The sequence below is a fragment of the Acipenser ruthenus genome, chromosome 4 (genome assembly GCF_902713425.1).
Source record: "Acipenser ruthenus chromosome 4, fAciRut3.2 maternal haplotype, whole genome shotgun sequence".
NCBI classification, from domain to species: Eukaryota; Metazoa; Chordata; class Actinopteri; order Acipenseriformes; family Acipenseridae; genus Acipenser; species Acipenser ruthenus.
Window position 1 is genome coordinate 81,048,198 of NC_081192.1, and position 12,546 is coordinate 81,060,743.

Here is a 12,546-nt window from a genome sequence, read left to right on the forward strand (position 1 = left end):
AAATAGAATATTGTACGTTATATTCAAAATAAAAACATATATTGTAAAGGGCTGTCAAAGTTCTGACCACGGCAGTCATTTTGACAGTTTTTCACTTTTGAAATTTAAATTACTCTGCGTGTGTGAAAGATACACGGTTGTCCGTTCTTGACTTTTCCTAAATACATGTGTTCAATATCCTGTTGGTGTTTGAAATACAGGATCCAAAAAAATATATATGTATGTCTATATATAGAGGGTAGTCCTGGGGAAAAAAAATTACTACACTTCCCAGAAGAACACAGGCTGAAAAGCCGTAATTATGTTTAATTGTTTAATTTAATTGTTTTATTAGTGATTATCCCCTGCACCTGGTGATTACTGTAAATTAGAGCCAGGTGCAGGGGATAAAAGGAAAGCAGCCAGTCTGTTCTGAGCTGCTGTGTGGAGAGCCCGCTTGTTTGTGTGCACAAGCGTATTACAAAAGGAAAGGTAGTGTAAACCTTTTTCAGATCAGTGTTAAACCTGTGTGGTTTGTTTTGTTTAACTGTTTTGTTTAATTGGCAGGTAAACGGCTTAGCTGTCCTGCAAGATAGTTTAGGTTCCTGTTCTGTGTTTTAGTTAAGTGCTCACAAAAGAGCTAGGTGTTTGTATTGTTTGATTTGTTTGTGTATTATTTTTAAAAAAAAATAGCGCGTCAGCGCTTTGAAAATCCATTTCTGTGTCCTGGGTCGGTGTTTTTAAATGGAAAACGAACCTTGAGTGGTGCAGTTTTATTGCAATATATAATAATCCCCTTTGCCTAGAACCGCCAAAGCCATCATTTTGACTGCCTTTTACAATACATGTTTTTATTCTGAATATAACCTACAATATTCTTTTTTTAAAAAATATACAAGCTTGTTATCTCTACTGGACCTGGCAGCCACCAATTCCTTCGTTTTGTACAAGGAATGCACCAAGGAAAATACCAGTAGTAGAGATTTCATCTTGAAGCTAGCTTCGGCATAAACATTTCGATCAGAAACCTGCAAAGCTGCAGCAGTTCAACCTGGATTCAGTGCTAGAGTGACACACACAGAGAAAACATACACACTAGTTTCTTTTGAAATGTTTATTATAGTTTTTTCATTTTTTGAAGTAATGCTTTATAGTGGTAAGTTAGAAAATAAACCCTTTTATGTTTGTTAATTTAAAATCAGTGTGTATATATATATATAAGTGTAGGACTATTGATTTTCCATTTTTTGGAATAGCAACTTCAGTTTTTTTTCTGGGTTTTTTCCCCACTTTTTATCAACGTATTAATAATTAAACATGGCATTTGAACATAAATATAATGTTGATAGTTAAAATAAGTACATTAGTAAATATTACCACAATTCTTTATTTTTATTAAAGCCAAGAGTTTTTTTTAATAAGACTCTTGTTGCTGTAATAGTAAGTAAAGCACCTGAAGATTAATGTTTTGATTACATTTTCTACCAGTTTCAAAACGCTTGAGATGATGATATTTCTGAAATGGTTGTTTTTTTATAAGATGAAACAAAAACTGTCAAAGTATGAGTATTGTGATTTGTATTTGTGTTTACCGGAGTATTTGTACTTCTAAATAATGCAGAAAGATTGTGCTTCACTTTTTAGTGTTCAATTATACGACAAGTTCAAAACTGTAAAGTTCCTGAGCAGCACCGAACAGCACACTCCATAGAGGCAGATTCGCCAGACGCCTGCTTCGCCAACCCTATACCAGTAGATTCGCTGGCACCCGAGTGAGCTCTACACTAATGTAAGGTGCATTTTTACAGAGGGAAATCAGAGAATCAGCTGCAATACAAACACAAATATGCTTTTGTTAATGCTTTGCAAGAATGCTCTCAAAATGGATAGGTTTACCTCGAGATATTGCAGTCTCGCTTTAAGGTTGATATTCATCATAATAACTTGCGAATGTTAGTAAACTGAATGCATAGGTTGTTCCCAGTTATTGTGAAAAATGCATGCATTTTAGCCTTAGAGGGAACGGGTGTGATTTTGGAAGAGAAGAAGGAGGCAAAGTCATCAGCTTAGATAGAGAGGGGGAGGGCTAAGGAGGGAGGAGAAGGTGGAGAAAAGTTTACAGGGATTGTTAGTGGAAGACTGAATGATAGAGTGGAAGTAGGAGCGTTTGGCAGAGGTGAATGTAGAAGAGAAGGAAGAGAGGAGCGAGCGATAGAGATTCAAGGCAGCAGGGGGATTGGTTTTCTTCCATTTCTTTTCAGCAGAGCGCAGTTTGATACGAACCGAGCGGAGCATGGAGGAGAGCCAGGGCTGGGGCGGGCAGGTCGAGGGGTGAGGGGGCAAAGGGAGTTGAGGCAGGAGGTGAGGGACGAGAAGAGGGTGGAGGTAGCCAAGTCTACAGAGTTGGGAGAAGGAATCTATAGATGGGAGGTGTGAGAGAGCAGCAGAGGAAAAGACAGAGGGAGAGAGACGGAAGGTGACAGAGTGGGTCGGCAGAGTTTGAAGGGATGGGAGCAACAGAGAGGAGATAAAGTAGTTATCAGAGATATTGAGAGGACTGCACTCTAGTCCATTTTACTTCATACACTACTTACTGTTACTTCAGAGATGTCACTCCCCTTACATTATGCCCCCCGGGGATGCTTTGTTTTTGTCCCCTGTCCCACAATGAAACAAAAACATTTCTAGTGTAATTAGTTCACACAGAGTCCTTAAGATATAAGTGAACAGTCAAACAAGTATTTACACACTTCTCCTTGCTATCGTCATTCATTTGTTTATGAAAAGAAGGGATTGTATTTTATCCCAGTTAAATATTTGGCACGAGGAATGTGTGTGACCTGCTAACAGGAATTGCACAGTGGAAGTGCCATTTTTAGTGAATTCCCATTATAAGATGGATAATAGTTGAAAGCCACTTGATATTGGAGAAAAATTAAAGTTGGAAGGAATTCTTTTGATGTTTGTATAGAGAGCGGACACAGCAGTATTGCGTGCTGCAGTAATTTGTGTGGGTTTAATTTGATCAAACAGGTTATTATTTTTTATTATCATTTGTTTATTTAGCAGACGCCTTTATCCAAGGCGACTTAAACAGGTGAATCAAAGTACTATTTTTAAACCAATGTCTGGACAGTACTTGCTGAAGAATGAAACTTCCTATACATACTTTGATTCCAAAGACCTTAAACTACCAAGTCCATAAATTGACCTCCCATAGATAGAAGGATGCATATTAGTGCCATGATCAGATTTTAGTCTGTGATTCCTCAGAATACGTTCTCCTAACTAGAATCTGACGTTCTTATTAATTTAATTTCATTAAATCTTGTGTTGAGATTTGCCTTCAAAATTACGATGTTTAGGAATTCTGGTTAAAACCTAACAAAGAATCAACTTTTTTTTTTTCTAGAGCAGCCAGCTTTGGAGTCAATCTTATCAAGAAAACCTCTTCGTTTTTCTTCGTCTTAGCCATCCACGCAATGTAGATTCTGCATCATTTATATCTTGAAACTGCTGCTTGAGTTTCACCTTTTCTTAATCTGTCCACCGCATCGAGTTTCATTTTAACAGAGAAAGATTTTTGTTTTTTGCTGTCTAACATGCTTCATACTCTATATCTGGAACGTTCACACAACTTTTGCAAGTCAAATTGCATTATGGGGGAAAATGGGAGGCACGACCTTACCATGTTAAAACCAATTTCGCACTATAACGGGTCACGTTATGACTGGGTAGCACTGTATCTTGCATTGTTATTAGAGGTGGTAAATATTGAGAATCTTTCATATGATTATATCTAAAGTTACCCCAAATCCATTGGCCCTTTGCACACTCACAGCTGATTGGTTAATCTTGCTTGCTTGTGATGTCAAAGCTGCATTGTGTTTTGCTGATAAATATATAGCACTGGCATAGCAGTGCTTTTGAGGCTATGGTGTTCAGTGTGCTGTGTAAATGTCTGCTGTTGCATCTGCAGCTATCCTTTACTTCACTGTAAGATTCAGCTGCCTTTGATCGTCCCTGCATGACACAGTTTGACATGGACTTATTCTATATTTTATTGCTTGCAGTGCTGACAACGATCTCCTGCCTTTTTTTGCCGTTCCAGAGAGAATAACGTTTTTTTTGTCATTTTACATGTCAGTAGAAAAGTAAAATAATTGTGACTTTGTCCGAAGTTTACCCAAGGTATCTTATTGGGTCATTTTTCCATTATATACTACTTAAATATGTTCTTTATACCATAGCCTGTTTTTTTTTATTTGTTTTATTGTAAACCCATAAGCAAGCATTTAGGACCCCCATATGTTCTCCCAATGTGTTGATAAACAATGATTCACAAAACAATATGCATGCTGGGGCTAATTATCCTTTTTTAGGAAGCTTGAACTGCGATGTTTGACGAGTTTAACGTGATTGAAAAACTTTAATTTATGACTTTTAATCACTAAAACATGTTTATGTAGGCCAAACAAAAACTTATTGACTGAAAATCCCCATATATTCATATGGAAAATATTCTTAATATTCGTTTGGAATTGATGGAAGCATTCTTGGCTGCAGGAGTTTCGATGGCTGATTTATGGCTGTCAGACTATGTGTGCTGAAGGAGGGTAGGCTCCAAGCTTTTTGAAAAGATTCATTTTAGTGAAACAATCCTGAAAATGTAAGACACAGCTAACAGTAGCTGCACACAGAAAACCTAAAAGCAATTTTTAGTGCTGAATCCATGAATCAGGCTCTGTATTTAGACCCATCCACGTAAATAGAATGTTGCCACTGCAGTATGCTTGAATGTAACTCCTGGTGTTTTTTGTCAACAGGTCTTGCAACCTTTACATTTCATGCTCTCATTCCAAGGTTTTAAAGGGCATAGCTGTGACTGTCTGTGTCCTCCCTGGGTATTCTAATATGTTCATGTCAGTTGTAAGTTTCTGAAGCTTTGCCCCTGTTCTTTTTGCACGCACTTTACAGTATTTAATTTCTCAGTAACCAACATGGGACTTTTCACTTTGCAGCCAAATCAACGGCCTACGCTGAATGGGATGAACACATGTGGGGTCCAGACTGTGCTGGCTAGCTGGGCATGAAAACAGCTGGAAAGACAGGTATGACTTTTTTTTTATCCCTTTATTGCTTTAAGATAACAGTCCTCACCATTTTTTATTAAGTCAAGTTTCCAATGTATGACACTGCTTTAGAAGGGATAGAAGTGTATTGTTTAATATAAGCATTGTTTAATGTAAGATATGTTTTATAAGCACTCCTTAAAAAAACACATTCCTTAAAAATGTTTTGTGGCTCGAGACCAAACGTGTAATTTTATTAATAACGAGAAAAGAATGACTGCCTCTTGTTGTTTCTGACAAAAAAGAAAGGTCTCCCCTCCTGCTTGACTACCTGCTTATCTTTTAAATGCCGTGTTTCTGGGAGCTATTTAAAAAAAAAACGGTGCAAGTTGTTCAGCTGGAATGAAAAACTGTCTGCAACCAAAGAAAGCTTTAGAATGGTGTGGGTTTTTTCTTCATTAAAACAGTAATTTACTTCTGTTTGAACATACAATTGAATGATCAGTTAAAATGCACTGACTAGTCCAGGATATGTAGCATGCTATTTTGGCAACTGGGGTAAAGTAGTCAGCAATCTTAATTTATTAGTCTAAACAGCCTGGGGAATCCTTTATACAATGTGTGCAATGACAGAAAGATGCTCACATTTTAAGAGGCAGCAGTGTGGAGTAGTAGTTAGGGCTCTGGACTCTTGACCGGAGGGTTGTGGGTTCAATCCCCAGTGGGGACACTGCTGCTGTACCCTTGGGCAAGGTACTTTACCTAGATTGCTCCAGTAAAAACCTAACTGTATAAATGGGTAATTGTATGTAAAAAAAATAATGTGATATCTTGTAACAATTGTAAGTCGCCCTGGATAAGGGCGTCTGCTAAGAAATAAATAATAAAATAATAATAAGAAGTCTCCTGTATCATGATCCAGTGCTGAAATTGCTTTCAGAAGAGGCATTGTAGCAGGGGAGATCTGGACTGACTGTCTGGCACATCCGTATTACTGCAGGTAGAGGTCAGCAGTGTCGTGGGATCCGCCTGTCGGTCATGGCGATGACACAGAGAGGTGGGGAAGAGGGTGTGTGTGCTTTCCCTCTCTCTGAGTGGCTGAGGGGCGGGCCTTGGGAGACTGCTCGGCCCATAAGATCTGGTTTGGTTGGACGCTCGGGTGGCCGTGTTTGGGGAATACCCAGTGACACTGACGAAAGACGTCAGTTTTAAAATAAAACGAGGCAAAACTGGCTGAGAAAAACAGCCGGCCTTAAAATAATTTGTTGAGAAAATAAATAACAGAAATCACCACGTACCCGAGGGGACGTGCTTAGTTGTACGGGGAACTCCGGCCATCCCAGTGTATAGAGGGTAATTGAGCGTAGGACGGAGGCCCGTTCTGACCGGCTTAGCGGCAGTGGGGGCACTGCGTAAGCAGCACTTTTTGTTGGTAGTTTTATTACTGTGTTTTATTTTCCCTTTTTCTTTCGCCTTTGGTTTTCATTATTATTTGCGAGCACTTGTTGTGCCTATACCTGTATTGGTAAACGCTGTGATTCTGGTTACTGTTGTCAGTATCCAGAACACGGACAACAGCGCCATCTACTGCGTCAAATAAATCAGTATGCCTGAGCGGCGTTACAAATAAAGTACTGTCTCCTTGTGTCAGTGAATTGCCCACCACCCTTCCACAGGCATATTCTCAGAAAAGCACCTATCAAATTCTGAAAGAAACCTGTCTACTATTTCAAAGTATTCTATTTTGGCCTTCAGTTCAGAAGAAAGAGATGTGCTGCTAGAACTCTCCACATTATTCTTCCCAGTTGTGGAGTCTATGCGAAACTGCTTCAGTCGTAATGACACCTTCTGAACTCGTCTAGACCGCCCCTGACCTTTAGTCACATTCATTTCTAAAGCTGTCTTGATATCATAAGACTGTGCAAAAGACTTGGCTGCATCAAAAAGGCTAGAGAAAGATCGCAGATTGCATGCTTTGTAATTCGTTCCTGGTTGACTCGATGAGCAAACATGCTTTTTTGAAATCAAAACATCACTAGACTGAAGCTGATCTGATAGACAGTTGGTGGCATGGAGAACCTGCTGTAATATATGGAGAAGAACAACAAATATAAAGGACTCAAGTTTGTCTCGCAATCCTATAGCTTCAGGTGCTGCATCCCTGTCAGAACCTTCTGACAGTACACCTAAAACTGCAAGTAAACTTCCATAGCGAAGATGAACTTTTGAAACTGAACGATACCAGTAAGACCATCTGGTTACAGCAGTTCGCTCGAGTACTAGATCCTCAGCTTTTTGAGCCTCAATAAAAATGTGGTACCTGGTGTTGTTGTTGGTAATGACTGTGTAAAGTGATGTAACTACTGTGAAAAAAGAAGAAAGCTCACCAATGTTTCTAATGCAGTCACCAAGAACAAGAGTCAGTCTATGTGCATGGCAATGTACAGTGCCTTGCGAAAGTATTCGGCCCCCTTGAACTTTGTGACCTTTTGCCACATTTCAGGGTTCAAACATAAAGATATGAAACTGTAATTTTTTGTGAAGAATCAACAAGTGGGACACAATCATGAAGTGGAACGAAATTTATTGGATATTTCAAACTTTTTTAACAAATAAAAAACTGAAAAATTGGGCGTGCAAAATTATTCAGCCCCTTTACTTTCAGTGCAGCAAACTCTCTCCAGAAGTTCAGTGAGGATCTCTGAATGATCCAATGTTGACCTAAATGACTAATGATGATAAATAGAATCCACCTGTGTGTAATCAAGTCTCCATATAAATGCACCTGCACTGTGATAGTCTCAGAGGTCCGTTTAAAGCGCAGAGAGCATCATGAAGAACAAGGAACACACCAGGCAGGTCCGAGATACTGTTGTGGAGAAGTTTAAAGCCGGATTTGGATACAAAAAGATTTCCCAAGCTTTAAACATCCCAAGGAGCACTGTGCAAGCGATAATATTGAAATGGAAGGAGTATCAGACCACTGCAAATCTACCAAGACCTGGCCGTCCCTCTAAACTTTCAGCTCATACAAGGAGAAGACTGATCAGAGATGCAGCCAAGAGGCCCATGATCACTCTGGATGAACTGCAGAGATCTACAGCTGAGGTGGGAGACTCTGTCCATAGGACAACAATCAGTCGTATACTGCACAAATCTGGCCTTTATGGAAGAGTGGCAAGAAGAAAGCCATTTCTTAAAGATATCCATAAAAAGTGTCGTTTACAGTTTGCCACAAGCCACCTGGGAGACACACCAAACATGTGAAAGAAGGTGCTCTGGTCAGATGAAACCAAAATCGAACTTTTTGGCAACAATGCAAAACGTTATGTTTGGCGTAAAAGCAACACAGCTCATCACCCTGAACACACCATCCCCACTGTCAAACATGGTGGTGGCAGCATCATGGTTTGGGCCTGCTTTTCTTCAGCAGGGACAGGGAAGATGGTTAAAATTGATGGGAAGATGGATGGAGCCAAATACAGGACCATTCTGGAAGAAAACCTGATGGAGTCTGCAAAAGACCTGAGACTGGGACGGAGATTTGTCTTCCAACAAGACAATGATCCAAAACATAAAGCAAAATCTACAATGGAATGGTTCACAAATAAACATATCCAGGTGTTAGAATGGCCAAGTCAAAGTCCAGACCTGAATCCAATCGAGAATCTGTGGAAAGAACTGAAAACTGCTGTTCACAAATGCTCTCCATCCAACCTCACTGAGCTCGAGCTGTTTTGCAAGGAGGAATGGGCAAAAATTTCAGTCTCTCGATGTGCAAAACTGATAGAGACATACCCCAAGCGACTTACAGCTGTAATCGCAGCAAAAGGTGGCGCTACAAAGTATTAACTTAAGGGGGCTGAATAATTTTGCACGCCCAATTTTTCAGTTTTTTATTTGTTAAAAAAGTTTGAAATATCCAATAAATTTCGTTCCACTTCATGATTGTGTCCCACTTGTTGTTGATTCTTCACAAAAAATTACAGTTTCATATCTTTATGTTTGAAGCCTGAAATGTGGCAAAAGGTCGCAAAGTTCAAGGGGGCCGAATACTTTTGCAAGGCACTGTATATAGATTGCATGAGGAACCTTTTCCCTTAATCACGCCTGTACTCCATTAAAGTAACCACTCAAGCACTTGCTCCATTGTAGCATTGAGCAATACAGTTTGACCAGTTCAAGCCAGTTTGCTGAATTTCTTTGTAAATGAAATCAGCTGAACTGGCTGCATCAAGCTTCGCCATATAATAACTACCTATCAAACGTTTCTTAACTTTCCCTTCACTAAAGTACCTTACCAAAATGGCAAGTTGTTCCTTCCGAAAGACAAATCATTTGTTTCACCTACCAGAATTGAAAAGTATTCAGCTTCCATTGCCTCAGCACAAATGTCATAAGTGAGTGGAGGCGGGACATACAGTTGAAGGTCTTTAGTAGGTTTAACCAATGGGAGAGTCAAAGATCTGCCCTTGTTTTGCAGCTGTCCAATCATTAGTGAGAAGCAATCTAGGTTGTCTAACGAAGTCAGCACAAAAACATGAGCGTTCCCAAAGTCACTTGCGAGCCACTGTTACACTCAAAACATCAAACCTGGATTGATGTTCAACTGGATGAACAGAAGCGTAGGGATACATTACATCACACAATGAGCAAGTAAGAAAAAATCGTGAGGTCTTAAACGCTTGATTGATTTTGACATGTGTACAGTGTCATTTATTATTATTTATTTCTTAGCAGATGCCCTTATCCAGGGCAACTTACAATTGTTACAAGATATCACATTATTTTTTTTACATACAATTACATTATTTTTTATAAACAATTACCCATTTATACAGTTGGGTTTTTACTGGAGCAATCTAGGTAAAGTACCTTGCTCAAGGGTACAACAGCCGTGTCCCCTACTGGGGATTGAACCCACAACCCTCCGGTCAAGAATCCAGAGCCCTAACCACTACTCCACACTGCTGCCCGCTGATTTTGTTGTTTACCTTGGCAAGCAAGAACTGGCATTCAGAGGGCACGATGAAGGCACCAATTCCTCAAATAGAGGTCATTATGTGGAATTACTTTCTCTGAATTATGACTACGACAGCATGTTAAGCAATCACTTGTCAATAGTCACAGTATTCTCGGGTACCTCTAACAAGATTCAGAACAGCTTAATCTCTTTGGTGCCTCAGGTTCTACTTGATGTACAGGAAGCCAAGTACATAGCTATAATGGTAGTTTAAACAACCAATGTTGGAAACGCAGCTCAGCTGTCTTGTGTTTTCTGGTATGTGACTGACAGTGGCCCAAAAGAATGGTTGTTTAATTTTAATTTTTTTGGTCAAATCGACGATTATTGACATTTATTTTAGAAAGAATTTACTGGATTTTTCGATCTTTTATTTTTCAATTCAAGCAGAGAATGGGTGAAATCAACCCTTTATTCTTTAGAAAAAACAACAGACTTTGTATGCATAATGTCTCATTTAGCAAAACCCCTTTATCATGTTCAACATGCAACAAAACCATGGTTACCAACATTCTAATTGAAATAACGTTTGGTCACAGCTGAGCTATACATTTAAAAAATGTCTCAAATAAACCACAGTAAACACAGCATATAAAAGTTTATTACACAGACCTTTAAGAAAACATTTACGAGTAAAAATAATATGCACAGAACAAAACATTAGATAACAGAACTAACTTGTACTTATTACTCGGAGTCTGAGCTCCCTCTCTCCTGCTTCAGCACAGCCGGACTCAGAGTCACTGGAAGGCAAGGCAGACCAAACATTCGCCTTGTGCAGAAATTGACAGTCCAGGTTAGCTGGTTCTGTTCCTTGTACAGTTTTATCAGTCACAACCAGATGGAATATCACCTAATCTGCTTTTTTCAGGGGGGGAGGGATTGTAATACGTACATAATCCCTCTAATACCCTAATGGGGTTGTGTTATTTATATTGATGTTTAATTTTGGTTTGGTTTTTGATAACAACATATGCTTTACTTCAGTTTAATAAAGGGAATAATGATGTGATATTTCACTGCTCAAACTGCACTCACTTACATTTTCTGCTTTATCTACCTGAACCCACGCATACCTATTTATTGGGATTCATGTTGATTTGAAGATGATTTCTGATGATAAACAGATTATATTAATGATTTATTAACTAATTAATCTATATGTTACAGCCAAAGACTGAAAATCGGCCAATGCATAGCCACTCATTTTGTGCGATGTTGTTTTCTTAACATAAATGGAGAGTACTTTGGACATTAACCGGCCATTGTCAACAATTCCAACAGTTCTCAGGCAATGTGTGTAACTATGCCAATCTGTAGCAAATACCTTATAACGTGGGACAAAAAGCGCTCCACCTACTGTCTCTTATTTTTAGTAGCAGTAAGACTGGCAAAGCAACACTATTTTTTTTAAACAAAGGTAGACAAAAAAAAAATGAGCCCATTGTTTGTTTTTCTATTAGGAATGTATCCCTTTAAAAATGAAGTCCTGGGTCATGTTTGTAAAATTTGTAATCCATTGTAATTGTCAGTATAGCTTATGGAAAGATACAAAAAAGTTATAAATAACAACCACAAAACTACAACGCAGCTGTGTTATTACTGTATACGCCTTGCCCTGCTGTTGGATCTTCATTCGTAAGCCGTGATCAGCAAGAATTTTATCAATGAAGAATCATCCTTCTCCATTTGGATAACTGGTGAGACCGAGCTTTTTCTTTTTGCATTGTTTTTTTCCCTCAGTTATTTTTGGGATTAAAAATATATTTTTGGGGGACTGGATATTTCGGGATGCTTAAACAAAGACTGATTTATACAGCATTTTGATTTTCGGGACTATAATTATTATTATTGTAGTTGTTGTTGTTATTTTCTTCCCCAATTGACTCCTCTGCTAGTAATCCGTTATTACTGTTTTACTGGGTTTGTGTTTCAAAGCATATACATGTTTTTTAGACTTTTTTGTTAGTTGAGAATGCATTTGATTTATAGAGCTGTTTGTTATAAATTGAGTCAATAGTTTCTAAAATGTTGTATGCATTGTTGTTGATTTATATCTGTATAGTTGGTTCTTTAAATATTGATTACATTTTGTTTAATAAAGCAACTGAGTATTCTAAAATATACAGAGGTTACTTTTTATTTATTTGTTTACCTCCAGTATATTTTAGTAGTTATAGTTACGATTGCTTCAACATTGACCATCTAATACTGGGCAGTGTCGTCATTGCCCGGTCAATGTTGTTATTAATGACTACGTTGACCGACAAAATCAGCCAATGATGTGGATGACCGACCAATGCTGTCATTGGCTGTTGCTTTTGGGCTCTGACGTCATTGGCCGACCTTTGGACTTTGGCTGTAACATATATACAAAATAAGTAAAAAAAACACACACCTCCACAATATTAGAATGTTCAATTATGTTCCCTCACCACACAAGAGTGAAGACATTTTTTAAAATGATTTCCT

The 12,546-nt window shown here is 38.5% G+C and overlaps 1 long non-coding RNA gene across 1 annotated transcript in view; it reads left to right on the top strand.

Annotated features, from left to right (window-relative positions):
- Positions 1–396: 396 nt before the first annotated feature.
- LOC131736952 (uncharacterized) overlaps positions 397–12,546 on the top strand; it is a 40,067-nt gene continuing 27,917 nt past the window's right edge. The window contains exons 1-3 of the long non-coding RNA XR_009328538.1: positions 397–471; positions 4,806–4,908; positions 5,001–5,090. This is a non-coding gene — a long non-coding RNA (uncharacterized LOC131736952). The remainder of the gene's footprint in view (positions 472–4,805; positions 4,909–5,000; positions 5,091–12,546) is intronic.